Raw genomic sequence first — 17,257 nt, 5'->3', positions numbered from 1 at the left:
GGAAATGACCTAGGCTGGCTGCGGTATTCCACAGCGTGATGTCTCCTGACCGTGTAAAGCTGCCAAGGTCCATCCAACTGTGCATTTAAAATTGATGAGACTTCTTTATAAAGTACACCTCAATAAAGCTGAAAAGATTTAAAGGAGTAGAAAGTAACTTTTTGATTTCCACTCAATGAAAGCATTTTTCTGTTATTTAGTACCCTTCTTCATATAATATTCAGCTATTTAATATGAAAAATTGAAATTATAAATACTCCTCATATTAGAATTACAAAACTATACAGAAGATTTTTTTTTTTTTTTTGCAGATGGAAAAAGCATTAATAGGTAAAACCAATATAAATGGATTTAAAAAAATTTTTTGTTAAGGACAAAAAAATTCAAGCTTAGCAGAGAACAATGAGATGTGCATGGACATATTAAATTAAATAGACGATTATTGTGTGTGTGTCCTTTTTAAATAATTTAATTACAGTTTGATTCTTGAGCACCAGAAAGTATTTCCGGTTGTCACATCTAAGAAAACCACAAGAAGCTGCGAGACTGAACTGTCTTTGTTTGAGCCAATTTAACACTCTTTACTAAAATGTTCAATATTTTGCAAATCAATCTTTTGAACTTCACAGCATAAAACATGGCTCAAGCGCATGAAAACATGGGTACAGGGCATCACCCTCCTGATCCCACTGTCCACTTTGTGTGGATGGTTCCACCGTAGGTGGCTAAGTCTAGAGATGATGGAAACTAGAAAGTGAAGTAGTCTATGGAGATAAATGTGAAACTCGACATCGTAGAGGATCTCACGCAGCTGTCGCAGAGAGTGGGGCAGAAATGTGCCCTCAATCAAGGCAGACACACGCAAAAAATAACACACCAAAACTTCACATTAGATGGATGAAAATGCATAAATAATGTGATTTCTGTCTTGGGAAAACCCATTTAAATTTCTTGTATCATTAGCATCTACTAAGAATTGAATGGTTTCTTCCTAGGAGATCACAGGATTTTTGTCACTTTGATCTCTGCAGGACTATCTTTAAAGTTCCTGTACAACACTGAATAATCATGTAACTTATTTAAATTTTATTGAAAACCCTAAAATATTCTATTTGAGAAATGAGATTTTTTCCTTTTATATATGAATATTCCAATAGTACAACAGTACTCTAGCCTAAATTAGAAAATGGAACAATTGGGGTATTGTCTCCAAAATTTTGTTTAGTTAAAACAAAAGACATTTTATTTAATTAGCAGGCACACTAATTTGTAAATTGTAATCATACAAACGTGCTATCACTGACATTTCCAGGGTCACTTTATACTGGAAAGCATGACTGCAGTATTTCTAATTCCTGTATCGTATTTAAACAGAGGAAGCTCAGGGAAGATGCCACCTGGGCACCACTGAGCACTATCCAGATGCAGAAAGGGCCAAGGACAGACCACACAAAGGTGGTTGCCTTCTCTGACCCTGCCCAGCAGGGCCCGAGATGACCTCACAGGACCTTGCGGAGACACACAGGAGGATGGCCTCAGGCTCCTCCCTGGTTGGTGTGTCCTGTGCCTCTGTCCCACATTAGGAAATGCACTTGAGATGTCACCAGGTGGCAGGATCAGGCCAGGAGCCCTGTGACTGGCTCTACCTGCACTGTTGCTGCCTCGGGCCTATTTTCTTCACCAGTGACATGGTAAGAGGAAAGAGTTGGTAAGAGGAAGGAGTTGCGGGCTAGGGACACAACTAGCCACAGAATTGCGCTGCTCTGTGGTTCTGGCAGAGAACATCGAACTTTAACTTCTCTGGGCTTTCCTGACTGCTCTGATTTGTTTCAAGGACTTTGGCCAGAACACATGGCAGAGCAGAGCAAGGCCCTGGGGCGCCCTGCACATGTCCACCAGCCCACAGGGCCTTGGTGTGAGGCGTGGAAGATGTGGAAGGCTTTTGAGGGGCTAAGGGACTAAAATGCAATGTATTTCCATAATCATTGCATCACGTGTCTAGTTTAGTATGAGCTGAAATGTAGGACTGGTAATTTCAGCAAAATCACACTAGCTATTAATAGACCAGTTTTACAAAAAACGCCAGCATGAAACCTGCCCATCATCCTCTCCCTGACCCCATATCAAATTCAACGAGGAACTCGTAGTTTTTCCTAGGCCCTTGCCTTTGCCCAGAGCATGGGTTCTGGCCGTGCATCCTGAGTTTTCCTGACCCTGTGCTGCAACCCTCTTTATCTTGCACGCAGCCCACATGAGACCCCTTCCCTCTGCCAGGGCACTCCGGACCTGCTGGAAGAAAACCACCTCTTGTTGCCCACGTGCTCCTCCCCAGGGGCCTCACTGGCCCCCTTCCCTGCACAATTCGTCTGTGCTGGATACGCCAGGTGTCCATCCACCCCATTGCAGGGGTAGTCTCCCGGAGCTGTGTACCTGTAACAAAGTGAGCCAGAACATAAGAGAACGCCCTGTTTAAGAGTAGGTCAGGATCTCTCTGCACAGCCTCCCTGGCCGCAAGGGTCACCCAGCAAGCCACTGTGCATGGGGCGTCCCCTGCTCTGCAAGTGTGGAGATGTTCAACGTCCAACAGCTGGGACAGAGCTCCATGTGCAGACCTCGAGCAGTCCAGGTGAAGGAGGCACAGAGCGGCACTCGTGGGGCACCCAATCTCGAGACAGGCCTGGGACCACATCTCTAGTGTGATGAGCTCTATGAGCAGAGAGGGGGACACGTGCTTAAAGGGGACCTTTGAGGATGCAGGGAGTGTGGGCAGGGAAGGGACAGGAAGAAGTGACCTGGGAGAGGAAGCCCATGAACCCCACACAGAGGAAGCAGGTGGGGAGAGGTGGCACAGGTGGCCAAGAGGGGCCCAGAAAAATGGGAAAACAGGAAACCAGGACAAGACAGAAGGTCCAAGGGGTGATGAGATGCCCTGCGTGGCCACGGGGTGCAGGGCTGTGGGTTTGGAGGAGCCGAGGAGCCCTCAGCTGCTCAGGCCTGGACTCCGCCCTCCATCCTGCAACCATGGGAGCAGCACTGCTGGTAATGTCACTGCAGAATTTGACCGCACTTTAGTCAAAAAGAAACAAAGTCTTCTGGCTGGAGCAGTCGGGCTATTTTATGTTCATTTTTCTTTTTTGTAACATAAATTTACACAAACTCATAGCTGCTTCCTCTCCCCACCAGGGTCCTCCTGGTGTGCGTGCCCACTCCCCGCATGTGGCTTCCTTTGAGAGGCCTCTATGAGGGCGATGTGTCTACTGTTTCTGAAACAGGAGGGCTTTTCCAGAAGCATGGGCCTTTGGCTGCCCCGTGAGTCTGCATCCATCTGGAGGCCGTGGTGTTCTGAGAGCTGGAGGGCTCTGCCCCACCTGGCCATTTCGACACTGTCCTCCACATGCTTTGGGTAAAGTGCACGTTCCTGGGAACTGGCCACGTGACTGACCCTCCTTCCTTTCCAATTCCATGTCGGGGTGAGTCTCCCGGTCATGCAGAGAGACTCTGGCACAGACACCACACCCAATGCAGGTCCTCCAAGGCTTGGGTGGTGCTGCCCTGGCTTATCAGCTCTGGATGGAGAGAAACTTCCAGTTTCTGCCATGTGGTCTCATCCTCCGGGGCTGAGGACAGGTGGGAGCTGCCGTGAGCGCAACCATGGGTCAGGGGGCTGCTGTGGCCGTGCATAGCTCAGAAAGGGTGGGCTGGGTTAGTCCCCGCTCTTTCCTCCTCCCCCCAGCTTTTAATTTTGCTTCTTCCTATCCACTGAAAGAAGCGGTTAAGAATCCACCCGTAAGCCAAAATGTAAAGGTAGGAATTTGCCAATTGAGGAAAAATTTACTGTTTTTTAAAAAATTGAAAAATCAGCAGTATTATGACTAGTTTGAATCACATACAGTAGGTTTATATAGGAAAACATTATAATTTGTAAAATTTACTTCACTTAAAGCAATAAAGATTATACTTAAGAATGCAAATTACTTTAAAAATTTCAAATGATCCCTGAAACTGTGCCTCTTCAAGGCCAAATTCTGTTCTAGCAATTAATTCTTCAGAAATGAGCAGAGTTTCCAAAACGTGTGTACATTTGGTGTTTTTGTCAGTGATGTGTGTGACACTGGGATGCTGGAAGAGGCTAAGTGTGCAGCAGAGGGGCTGGCAGATGAATACCTGGCCAGGCTGGATGTAGGAGTGTGCTGGCCAGACTGCGGACAGGCTGTGGAGTCCAAAACACATGCATGTAAATGTGCAGGTCTGCAGCCACACACACACACAGGTACTAGAAAGAGACCTCTGAATGGGGCCGGGTGTCCTAGAGACTGGGCTGGAAGGACAGAGTAAGGTATGTGGATTTCAACTTCTTTATATTTACTGGCACTGACATTTTAAAAATGAATTCTATCACAAAAGCAGGCAGCCAATCAGTCTTACATTGTCCTCTATATTGCTTTAAAAGCTGTGCCTTTTAACCCAACAGAAAATGGGCTAAATTCTGAGAAAACTGTCATTGTAATAGTGAATCCCTTCTGGTGCCATAATCCTGTAAGGGTCTGTAGCAAGTCTGGAGCGTTCTTGTCCACATCTCGTGCTTTGGCGCAGCTCCCCCAGTGCCTCCCAGCCCAGGGCCCTGGGGGCTGTGAACGCATGGCTGTGGCCGTCTCGTCCCTTGATTCTGATCCCTGGACAGAGTGACTGGGGGCGGCCCCCGGGATCTGCACTTTTCCTGTAGCACAGTGCGATGTCATGATGTTGAGTGGAGACGGAGCTGCCTGTGGCTGACTCGGCAGGCACCGAGTTCTGTTTCTTTCCACCCCAATCCCTCCTGCCTCCGTGACCTGTTTTCTCTCCCCTGTGATTCAGGATTCTGGGCCTGCTCCTTCCTGCCAAGGCCTAAGTTTTCAGAGATGCTGCAGCCTGCACTGACCATCCTCACCTGCCCACCCACCCTCGTGTCTCCCATATGCTGTTCCGTCTTCCTGCCCCTCTGGCTTCATCACTTTCTTTCCCAACATTACCCACGACCTCTTTTCCAGCTCCTATCACCTGTCAGGGGAGGTCGGCATGCTGTGTCCCCCAGGGTGTCTCCACATGTGGGAACGGAGGCATCTGCTCATGAAGTCCCAGCACAGCTACAACTAATCGGGTGCAAGGTCTGTGACTGCCACAGCGAGGAAGGCTGTTGCCAGTGATGGGCTTAGTGGATGAGGGGAGCCACTGGGGACCACCTGCCTGCCACCATTCACCCTGTAAGTGACCTCAGGTTGTATAAGAAGCTTTCTGCAGACACAAGGTATCCAGGGCTAACGGGGAATGAGGATCCCCATGGGCGTGCCAGACGTGTTTCTCACCATGCACAAGTCTGTGGGTTCCTAAGAAGAAATTTGAACTGAGTTTGCTGGAAGATGGGTTCATGGTTCATGTTTTGATGACACTAGCAAAGTTGTCATTCCAAACAGCTTACTTTTAAAATAATAAACTGTGCGAAACAATGAGCAGAAAAGCCCAGGTCAAAAGGTCCCCTTCCCCAGGTCCCTGGTGACGCTCCTCAGAATCTCTTGATTCAGGGATGTGTCATCAAAGGGATGCACCTGGGGAAGGGAACCGCTCATGAGCTTTCCCCAAATGCTTGACAGTCTCGTAAGGATTTACAGGAGAGACTACAGAGTGTGTTGGGTCCCAATGTATTCATGTCTGCCAGCGCCCCCCGTCAAGCCCAGTGGATGGTCACAACCCAGTTATCCACGAGATGCTCCTGACAGAAAGCTGCACGTGCGGACACAAGGAGACAGACAGGGAGAGCTTGTGAAGCATTGTTACATCAACCAAAAGCTGCAGATATTTAGATGCCAGTTAAGGACGAGTGGAAAAGCAGAGCAGGTGCATCTCACAGCACGACATAGCACAACACAGCACGACACAGCACAGTGCAGCACAACAAAGCACAACCCAGCACGGTGCAGCACAACAAAGCACAACCCAGCACCGTGCAGCGCAACACAGCACGTCACAGTACAGTGCAGCACAGCACACATGACACAACACAGTGCAGTACAACATAGCACACTGCAGCACAACACAGCATGGCAGCACAGTGCAGTGCAACACAGCATAGTGCAGTGCAACACAGCATACTGCAGCACAACACAGCACAGTGTTGCACAACACAGCATGACAGAACAGTGCAGTGAAGCACAACACAGCACAACACAGCACGACACAGCACAGTACAGTACAACACAGCACAACAGCACAAGGCAGCGGAACGCAGCACAGTGCAGCACGATGCAACACGACACAGCACAGTACAGCACGACATAGTACAACACAGCACAGTGCTGTACAGTACAGTGTAATATGATATAGAACAACACAACACAGCACAGCACATGCAATACAGCACAGCATGGGCAGTACAGGACAGGATGATACAATATGGTGCAGTACAACACAGCACAGAACAGTGCCCTACAGTACCACACACAACACAACACAATGCAGGTTTGCCAGTACACGTGAGACTCCCCATACAGTGTATATAATACAGTACAGCTTACGTAATACAGAATTCATAAGATGATACCACCAAGGTCAAGTGTGTGGATCCCTGGACCATGGGGCATCAGGACAGCCCCAGGCTGAGACTGACCTCTGGGGAAAGGGCCAGGGAAGAGGGCCACCAGCAGCAGTAAACCACAGTCACATGTCTTGCTGTGCCCCACGGGGAGCTCTGGGCCAGGTCCTGCAGTTGCTGCCCATCAGCGGGATGGGTCTGGAGCAGACGTTGAACCCCGTCTGTAAAGTGGAAACACTTACTTCATTGAATTTTGGTGAGGAATGGATGAGTTAGTAGATAAGAGTTTCCATAAACACTAGGGAGCCTTGCAGGGTGGGTGCTGGGGCTCAGGAAGTCACTGCACCTGCCCCTGCACAGTGAACAGCACCCGTGGCTAGCAGAGGCGCCTGCACTGGACGGTGCCACCAGGACTGTGCCTTCCTCAGTGCCAGGCCCGGGCCCGAGTGAGTGGCCCTTCCCTGAGGCGGCCGCCCCCCAGGAACAAGAGGGCTGCGCTGCTGGCCGTAAGGGCAGAAAGCCCCAGGATCGTACTGCTGGTGCAGCAAGAATTCATGTTTTCTTGTTTCTATCATTTTAATTTTCCAAGATCCAAGAGACCAACGTAATTGTAATTTGTGTTGTTTTGGTGACTTGGGCTTGAAGACTCCTAATTACAATGTATGACAGTGGTTTGTGAAAGAACGCTGTGCATGAGCTGCCCTGGGATGTCCATTCTCACTGACATAAACAAAACTGAAAACAAACAAACAACTTCATGAAGATTGCCCACAATTTACACATGTACCCTGTGACCGTATGGAATAACAGGGCCGCATGGCTGAGTGGGTATCTGTCGTCTGGGGACCTCTGTCCTAAAGCTCTGCGCTGTCCCAGGGCCCTGTGGGGGGCACTGACTACTGAGTGTGGGGCTGTTCTCTGAGAGTCCCAAGTCCATGGCAGAGGGGAAGGGGTGGGCTGTGGTTGTCCTGGGCACTATTAGCTCAGGGAGGAGGGGTGGGAGCAGATGGCACCCCCCAGGCCAGGGGCGAGGACACATGCCCCATGCTGCAGCTCCCTGGCTTTCTGCAGACCCTTCTCCACTTTCCTGGGGGATGCGGCCCTGTACCCAGCGAGCTGACAACCACGAAGGCACCAGTTGTGGCTCGTGCGGGGTCATTAGCAGGGGCGGAGACCTCGGCTCCAGGGAACGGTCCCCATGGGTGGCGGTGGCCCCTCCCCAGGACGCGGTGGAAACTTCTGGGGCACAGTGGAGGCAGAATCCTGGGCCTCTGGGGGCTGCACCCGGAAAGCCTGGAGCTGTCGCCGCGTGGTCCCTCCTCCTCCCAGAGCAGTGCCACGTGGGGAGGCGCAGGCAGTGCTGGTTTCATGATTTTGGGGTCACAGGGCAGCTCGGGGGGGGGGTCCTCATGTCCTGCTCTTCTGTTTGCCCAGGGGTCAGGCCGGGAGCAGGTGAGCACTCACCCGACAGTGCTGTTCTGACAAGGCTCCCACCCAAGGTCCCGGCGATGCTCAAAGCCGCTCTCCAAACACCTCGCTGGAGCCTCGGTGGTCCCAGCCCCACTGCACACCCCGGCGAGCTCTCAGCTCCCTGGCGCTGGGCCTCCCCGACCCCTGCACAGAGACCTTGGGGTGGCTGCCCTGCTGCGGGGTCTGACGGCGCCGGGCCTCGGGCAGGTCTGCAAACAGGGTTAGGGTGTTGTCTTTACAACACCCAGCTCTTCGCTTTTCCTCCTAGTAGGACGAGGGGCACTATCTTGCGACCTGGGTCTGAGGCAGGCCTGAGGCCCCGGGGCTCCCAGCTGCTACCCTCAGACCCCACGGCAGAGCCCCTCTCAGATCCCCGCTGAGGCCGTTCCCACCTGAATTCTCATGGCCTGAGGACTCCACCACCTTCTCTGCTCACCCAGACGTGTCTCCTCCTTCGCACCACGTGGAAACACCACTTCATGATCTGAGCATCCAGTTACGATGTCAGCTGAGTCCCGCATCGTGTTCCCATGTGCGCACTCTCTCTCTTACAGATGTCTGTTGTCTTTACTGCTCACCTCTTTTTATTTCTTATTTCTTACTTCTCATAAATAAGATGCGAAGGACGCAGAAGGGGTGCTCCTGCCGTCCCAAGCAGACCCTGAATCTCCACAGCAAGGAGTTTGGTGCAAGCAGTTTATTGGGGAGGTGCTTCTTGGGAGCTACAAGAGAGAGGGGGACTCAGACAGAGAAGGCAGAAAGCCAGTAAACATCGCGTTCACAGGGGTTAGCGCTGTGGGCACCCAGGGCTCAGTCCTGCCAGGGGTCCACTGAGAAACTGGGACCCCAGCCCAGCCACGTCTGCTGTGCATGGAGGAGAGCAGGGCACTTATCCCCACACCCACCCCTCCCGGGCTGGGCACCACTTGAGGCCACCAAAGCCCATGCCCATCCCACCTGCCCCTCCAAGAAACAAATGCATTTGGTGGCCAAGACATGCCTCAGAGAGAGGGAGAAACGGGCCTGTCCTCTGTGTCCAGAATGGGCCGGGGGGTGGGGGGACCTTCAACAGCAGATCCATTTATGCCCCTTAACATGTCAGGAAGCTAACGTGACTCTGACTTGCCATGGATTCCTTAAGATGGTGACTCCAAACCAAAGCAATCAAATGCATCTCATCCCACGTCATGCGTGGGCTCCTCCAGGGGCTGGCGGGGCCTGCACTTGCATGGTCTGGGTTCCTGATCAGGGAGCTGCGCAGACTGTCCCTCCTGAGTCTGTGGTCACCTGGGGGCCTGCTCCAGGTCACCCTAAAACCACCAGGCATGCTCCAAGACGTGCCTTCCTGCCCTGCACACAGTAGCTCACCCAGAATATTGGGTGATTGAGCTCAGGAGCACAGTAACTCCCTTCCGGGACCTGGGCCATCCAGGATGTCCATGTAGCAACTGTGTCTGCAGGTCAGTGGGACACTTACCATGTTCCCTGGTGGAAGTTCAAGGAAGGGAGAAGGGAACACAACTCCCCACCTGGGCTTGGTGAGCAAACCCATCCCAGCCCTCTCAGTTCCAGGCCTGTGTGTTCAGCTGCCAGGCATAGCCCACACCCTTGCCACTGGCTCAGGAGCTTACGGGACAGCAGCTCTGTCCACAGCACATCGTCCCGTGGTGCCAGAGCTGTCACTTCTACAGATGGTCCAGGTGATAAACACTGTGGCAGACCCTATGGACTGCACGGCCACACGCCTGCTTTGCAGAGTGGCCTGTGGTCCTGTGTGGTGCAGGTGGGGCCCGGCAGGAAGGCTCCTCTGTGTACCGGTGTTTACAGTGTTCAGACGGTGCTCTCAATGTGTGTAAGTCCAAGGAGGAGGAAGCCTTGCCCCTCCAGGGAAGGAGGGGTTTACATGACCAATCTGCTACCCGTGGCTGGTGGTCTCCAGGGAAAACACCTGCCAAAGGTGAGCACAGGCATCTGCTGCTGCAGGCTGGACACGCCCCTGTCCTGGTCAGGTTGGCCTCCCTGCCCCGTGGCTGCACCACTCCTGAACCAACTGCCCAGGCATCGGCAGCATTAACAGCCTCCCTTCACCCCACCGGTGTGGGAGGGAGTCTTGCTCTGGGGCTGGAGGAGGACCACGCACACGGCCCCCTACCCTGGACACAGGAGGAGGCTTTTGCTACAGCTTCTTCCCATAGCAACCTGCGGCTCATACAGCGTCTCTTCTGAACAGGCCCCTTTTGTGACTGAGTCTCAGCTCCATCTTCTGTAAACTGGGATGATGGCATTATTCACTTCGTGGCTGTTTTGGGAGAACAAATGAGCTAATTCATGCTGAGTGCTTTCAACAGTGAATTCCTGATACATAGCGGGTACTTAAAATCCTGTTTTGGCAAATCATTTAATCATGTGAAAATTGTTGCAATAGGACGTTGAATCTAAACCCATGATACCCACTTGTGAAAAATTCAGATGTATGCACAGAAAAACAGATAGGAAAAGGAATGCACAAAAGAGCTGACAGAGGTTAAAATATTTGGCATAACTATAGGATTTTTCTTTATTTTTTTATTTTGTTTCATATTCTACATTTTCTGAATTGAACAGTATGATACTTACAATCAGGAAAAAAAAATACAGAAATACTAGTAAATGCCGTAGAACAGTCAAGTAAAAGGAGGACTGGAAGATTCGTTGACTTTAACAAGCAGATGATCTTTAAAACGCTTTTCAAAAATAAAAACCAGTAAAGTAATGGGGCAGAAAATAAATGAAATAGGATGAAGGGTGTGAGGAAGGGTGAAATGCCTAACTGGAGAGACCCATGGAGCTATGGACACGTGTGAAACATGTGTACAGACATGCAAACACAGCCATTCCTGCGGCACACACATGCAGTGTCCGTGTGTCCAAACATTCACACGTGCAGACACGTATGAGGTACTCAGGGATCACTGCTGATCAGGAATTTTAATTAACAGAAAGAGATGATAAAATCATTTTAATCAATATATTTACATAGGTGTAAAATAATTTATAACTGTTTCTATCTAAAATATTTATATATTTAGATTTAAACAAAGACATAAAATGAAAATACTCTAGAGACATCCATACACAGACATGATCTAGGTATGGTGCAGATATAGACAGAGAGAGGGGAGTCTGCTGGGTTCAATTTGGACAGATTTTATGGGGGGAAACAGGAGGCAGGGTCTGCATGGGGAACGGACAGAGGCAGCTGGACGTGCTGGGTGTGAAGACCTGGCAGAGCCCCCAGCAGTTGGCCGGCACCCCTCGCCCAGTAGGGGGCACAGCTACTCCCAGGATCTTGTGTGCTCTTCTGGAAGTCCCTGAGCTAGAGATGGAAGCAGCTGAGTGTGAAGAGTCTGGACAGCAAAGGCCAAATGTACGGTTTCTCTGCACTTAACGGGGAGATCACTGAGGCTTCAGGCAGGAGCCTGGGGTGATGAACAGCCATGCAGGCATGGCCAGGCCTCCTGGGCACCCATGCCACAGGGAAGCAGGTCATCCTGTCTAGTCACCAGCTGTCACTGAACTCTCAGTGCTGCAATGCCAGGCAGTGGTCACTCAAGGACAGTGATCTCTCCCTGGTGAGGATGGAGCCAGCCAATGGGGCCAGTGTTTGTGAACCACAGCCTGTGCACCAGAAAAGAGGAGTTGCTGGAGGAGGGGCAGGTACCCAAGAGCCATCACCTGCGATGCTGAGCCAGGAGCCCTCATCTATGACACTGAGGAGACAGGAACCTTCACCTGCGATGCTGAGTCAGGAGCCCTCACCTGTGATGCTGAGTCAGGAGCCCTTGCCCATATCACTGAGTGGCGCCTCTGGGCCAGGATAGCCGTGCCCCCATCTGTGATTTGTAGTGTGGCTATTTAACTGTGAGTAGGTCAATCTGTGAAGCTTGAACATTTTCTTTCTCTTTTTAAAGAAAATAAGGTGAAAATATCTGTCTTTTAGCTTTTAATTTGTATTCACCTTTTAGAAAAAATTACTTGAATTTCATATAGTTTTTTAACTTACAGAAAAGCCATAAGAAAGGTAGCAGGAACTGACGTGTATTGCATATTTACAAGCTGTTTGTGTGTGTGTTGGGTGGCCTGTGTGATCACATTTACACAGTAGAAGACACGTAACTTTTAAACAGAATTGGATATTGGTCTCAATATTTTTCTGTAAATGGACATGTGAACTTGAAGCAAGTGTACGATTCATTCCTTATTGCTCGTCAGCATGCCCTCCTGACATTACAATCCTGGTGCTTGGGCCGGCCCTATGGCTCACTCGGGAGAGTGCAGTGCTGATGGTGCCAAGGCCGTGGGTTTGGATCCCATATAGGGATGGTTGGTGCGCTCACTGGCTGAGCATGGTGTAGACGGCGCTGAGCCAAGGGTGGCAATCCCCTTACCGGTCAGAAGAAAAAAAGATCCTGGTGCTTCAAGGGAACATACACAGCACTTTAAGTGCTAAAGTGGTTTTTCAGATACTAAATAAATCACCCAGGTCACCAGTGGAAACAGTATTTATAATCACCATCCACCATTTCTGGGGAAACACAGGTTTGTCTCAGCAGAGCTGTTCATGACACAGGGAATGGGGGGGGACTGGCCGTGGACTTGTGAAGCGATTCCCTGAAGTTCTGTGATGGAACAGGGAAAATGGTCATCCCCTGCCCTGCAGCCTGCCAGGGACCGGGAAGGGAAGGCTCGTGGCAGGATCTCTAGTGTCACTGGCTTTAATCAAGCTTTTTGCTGCCATTGTTCACAGATGGGGAGACACATGTGAAGGGGAAAGTTTCTCCCCAGAGACTGTTGTCCCAATTCCTGGCCTGCCCTTTGTGTTCTCATCACTATGGGCGTCCCCTGGTGAGTCTCAAAGCCACTTCCCTTTTGCTGGTCTGAAGGCCAATCCTAACCTACTTAAATATGTTCCAGAACTGAAAGAAAACAGTGGATATACGGGGTGAAAGAAATGAGGATCTTAGCAGAGAAATGAAAAATTAAGGAAAGAAATAAAGAATCAAAGAGAAATTCTGGAATTTAAAAGTACAATGTTTGAATTAAACAATTCACTAGATGCTTTTAACAGCAACTGGAGACAGCAGATAAGAGGCCAGGGAACTTGAAGCCAATCTGCAGAAATTGTCCAAACTGAGTAAAAGAGGAAAACACAGGTAAAAATAGAATGGACAGAGCCTGTCAGACCACGATAAGCCATTTAACATACAGAACTGAATACACAGGAGGACAGAGGAGAGACAATGGGGCAGGAAAAAACCCACAACAGAACCAAAATTTCCCTCAGTTGGTGGAAAACATCAAGCCACAGAAGCAAGAAGCTGGGAAAGCTGCAGGAAGACAATGAACAGGCACACGTCAGACCCCGTGAGGAAAACCGAAAGTGAAAAAGTCCTCAAAGCAGCCAAGGAAAAGATGATTCCAAACCAGGGCTTCAGCGGTGCTGGTGATGAGTGGGAGACAAAGCGTCGAGTCCACAAAGCAAGAAAGGAGGAAAGTGAGCACAGAACGCGGTAACGTGACCACAGTCTTCACCATGGAGGAGCCTCACGGACACTCTCGGATAAACAGATACAAGGAGAACCTGGAACCCGCTCACTCACCTCGCGAGGACACTGCAGAACGCTCTTCAGGCTGACGGGCGATGACCAGAATGAAACAGCAGACCAGCGACGCCAACCACGACAGGAACGACGGCGTGTGCATGACATTAGTCCTCCACCGTCTGTAATAATTAAGAGTGAGTGTTGTAATCATTAGAACAACTACTAACCAAAAGAAAAACTGATGTAGTGCCCGGAAAAAATAGTTCACTCCAAAAAGAAGCAGAATAGAAGGAAAAAACAAAAACAGGAACATTTGAAAACTAACAGGAAGATGGAAGATGTAAAATCAACCATACCAAAGATATAATAAAACGTAAATCACCCAAAGGCTTCAATTATTAGCAATGATTTTCAGACTGGGTAGCAGATCTCACTACAAAAATCCACTTACACAAAGACACAGGAGGCCAAAGGGAAAAGAATGGGGGAGAATATGCCACGTGCTATGCACTGAGTGTCTGCGTCCCCACAATTTCTATGTTGAGCACCTAATTTCCAAGGTGATGTTATCAGGAGGTGATTAGGTCCTGAGGGTGGAGCTGACATGAACAGGATTAGTGCCCTGCAGTAAGGAACGAGGACTGACGCTGTCCCTCCCTGCTGTGTAAGGACACAGCGAGAAGAGAAGCTGCCCCTCTGCAAACCAGGGAGCCGGTCTTCCGGCAGCGGCTTATGTCCTGCACTCACCCGACAGCTGCCTCACTGTTGAGCCAATGCCCTGGCCGGGAGGCATCCAATAAAGGGCCATTTTGATTAGGAGAAAGAGGAGAGGGACATGGTGAAGAGGCAGCCCCTCCCTGGCCCTGTGGTTCCCTGCTCAGGACAGCTGACCTGGCTCAGGCTGCTCCCACCTCTCCAAGAGCCACCCCGGGCCTCTGCTTCTACACTTGGCTCCCTATGTGTCTGTCCCTAGAAATCTTTAACCCAGAACCAAACTGGGATCTCAATAAAGGAAAAAATTTCTATCAAGCAGAAGACAGGCTGTCTTGCTTTTTTCCTGGAAAAACATACCCCAATCCATCTTCCCACGAGCAGTTTCTACACCCTGTGTGTCCTCCCTCAAACCACGGCCCAGTCCTGTGCACAGCACTGAGACCCAGAGGCCATGAGAGTCTGCTAAAAACAGCTCTCAACATTCCCTGCTCTGAACTGGGTGCCCAAGGTGACCTCACTGTGACCTTGGAACACCTCAACTCCCCTCCCGGGCCTCAGTTTCCCCACTTGTAAAAGGATGAGGGTGGACTAGATGCCATCTTATTCTCTGCCCCCAAGTGAGACAAAATCAGAGAGAGCAACATGCATCAAACTCTGGGAGCTCCTGCCGCCCCGCACAGGCAGGGCCCTTCACTGGAGCCTGACATGGGATTCGTGTTGTGGAGGCAACCTGGCGCAGTACCATACTGGGGCAAGACGCTGGGGCTAAATCCCGTGAAGAATGATAAGGTCCAGGCTCCACGCCTGACCCTCTTGGGGGTCATTTACACACACTTGGTCCCAGCACCCACTGGAGGACAAGGGCACATTCTTCAAGCAGGACCAACCATGCCGGGCCCCAGGGAGTCCTAGGGTTGGGGGGAGAGTCTCTTGCCCTGACACCCAGCAGGCAGGGCATGCCACCACCCTGCCATGGTCCCTCCCTCGGGTCTCCTCCCCAGGCCCTGCAGGACCCAGTCCACAAGGGTGGGTTGAGCAGGCACTAGACAGGCCTCTGACCCCTGACTCCAGTCCAAAGGGAAAGTACAAGGACCAAGGCTTGGGGCCTCTCTCCCGCCGGCCGCAGGGAAGGGCAGGTGGGCCGCCTCCACGTGCCCTCACCCAGGGGTCAGGTTAGTTCCTTGATCCTCCACCTCAGCCAGGGACCCCCACCCCACCAGCAAGTCCAGGGCTTCACACTTACGGACGAGTCCAGGACAGAGGAACTTCAGGGGCACCTGGGGAACAGCTCTGCTTGGGAACCTGTAGGGCGCCCCCGAAACCTCGGGGACTTCACGCCCAAGCACTGCTGCCACCCCCAGGAACTCTCTAGGGCCATCCTCACACCTCCAGCACCACCCCTGCCCAGAAGGTCCCCCCGGGTCTGGGGCTGCTCACCCCCACGGCTCTCCCGCTCCTGGGCTTCGATCCCAAGGCCTTCGGGTTGAGACCCTACGAATCGGTGGCCTCACCCCGCTCATCCCCTGACCCCGGCTCCCTGGTCCCTCAACCTCCAGTCCCCCAGTCCCCCCAACCCCCGGCTCCCTGAACCCCAGCTCCCCAGTCCCCTCAACCACCGCCTCCCCAGTAAACCCACCCCCGGCTCCCAGGCTCCCCAGTCCCCCCATCCCCTGCTCCCTGTCCCCCGACCCCCGGCTCTCAGGCTCCCCAGTCACCCCAAACCCCCGGGTCCGCAGTCCCAGCCCCCTGCTCCCTGGCTCCCGGATTCCCTAGTCCCCCTGACTCCAGGCTCCCCGGCTCCCCAGTCCCCCCGGCTCCCCAGATCCCCAGTCCCCTCAACCCCCGGCTCCCCAGTCCCCCCGGCCCCCGGCTCCCAGGCTCCCCGGCTCCCCAGTCCCCCCGACTCCCGCCTCCCGGCTCCCGGCTCCCCTGTCCCCCCGGCTCCCGGCTTCCCAGTCCCCACGACCCCCGGCCCTCCTCACCGGTCCAGGAGTCTCCGAAGACGCAGGGCAGCACAAGCGCCAGCAGCACGAACAGCGGGGCCGCCACGTAGCCCTCCGCGTTCCGCCTCCAGTCGCCGCCATGGCCGCCGCCGCCGCCGTAAGAACCGCACTAGGGAGGCCGGGAGACCGCGGCGGCGGGCACTGCGGCACGTGACCACGGCGCGCGCGCTCCCAGCCTGGAGAGGCGAGTCCTGGCGTTGCTAGGATACGGGGGCGGGGCCTGCCAGGAAGGGCGGAGCCTGGTGCGTTTAACCGGGTTCTTTCAACAAGTTACAGAGTGACAGGGAACTTCACGCTGAGAGTCACACGTTGTCCTCTATTGTGTGAAGGTGAGAAAGGAAAATAAAAAATGATAGAAAACGGGTGGAAATGGTAAACTTTATTTATTTATTTTTTATTTTATTTCATTTTTTTTTAAAGATGACCGGTAAGGGGATCTTAACCCTTGACCTGGTGTTGTCAGCACCACTCTCTCCCAGGTGAGCCACGGGTCGGCCCCTGTAAACTTTATAGTACGTAAATTTTATCACAATTAAGAGAAAAAAATAATTAAGTCACGGAGAGGGAGCTAATAAAAATACCTGGATGGCAGTTAAAATTGAATCTCAGAGAACGAGGAGGTTTCACAGGATAAGCATCCTGTGCAATATTCACATATTTATAAAAAAAAGTTAACACCAAGGTCAAGGGTTCGAGTTCTGTACTGGCCAGCTGCCAGAAACAAAAATAATAAAATTATATATATAAAGAAAGTGTGTTAGTCCGTTTCTGTTGCTTATAACAGAATACCTGAAACTGGGTAATTTGCAATGAAACAATATTTATTGCCTGCATTTTTGGAGGCTGGGAAGTCAGGAGTCCAGGGAACAGATCTAGTCAGGGCCTTGTTCATGGTGACTCCACACAGTGACGCAGACTGTCAC

At 51.5% G+C, this 17,257-nt stretch overlaps 1 long non-coding RNA gene across 1 annotated transcript; it reads right to left on the bottom strand.

The window, feature by feature from the left end:
* Positions 1 to 13,084: 13,084 nt before the first annotated feature.
* Positions 13,085 to 16,421, bottom strand: LOC134364929 (uncharacterized). The gene is made up of 3 exons (XR_010021911.1): positions 16,314 to 16,421; positions 13,675 to 13,796; positions 13,085 to 13,204 (listed from the first exon to the last, which is right to left on the bottom strand). It is a non-coding gene; the product is annotated as an uncharacterized LOC134364929 (long non-coding RNA).
* Between the last annotated feature and the right edge of the window lie 836 nt (positions 16,422 to 17,257).

Source organism: Cynocephalus volans, chromosome 16 (genome assembly GCF_027409185.1).
Source record: "Cynocephalus volans isolate mCynVol1 chromosome 16, mCynVol1.pri, whole genome shotgun sequence".
Lineage (NCBI taxonomy): Eukaryota > Metazoa > Chordata > Mammalia > Dermoptera > Cynocephalidae > Cynocephalus > Cynocephalus volans.
This window is presented reverse-complemented; position numbering and strand designations above follow the sequence as displayed.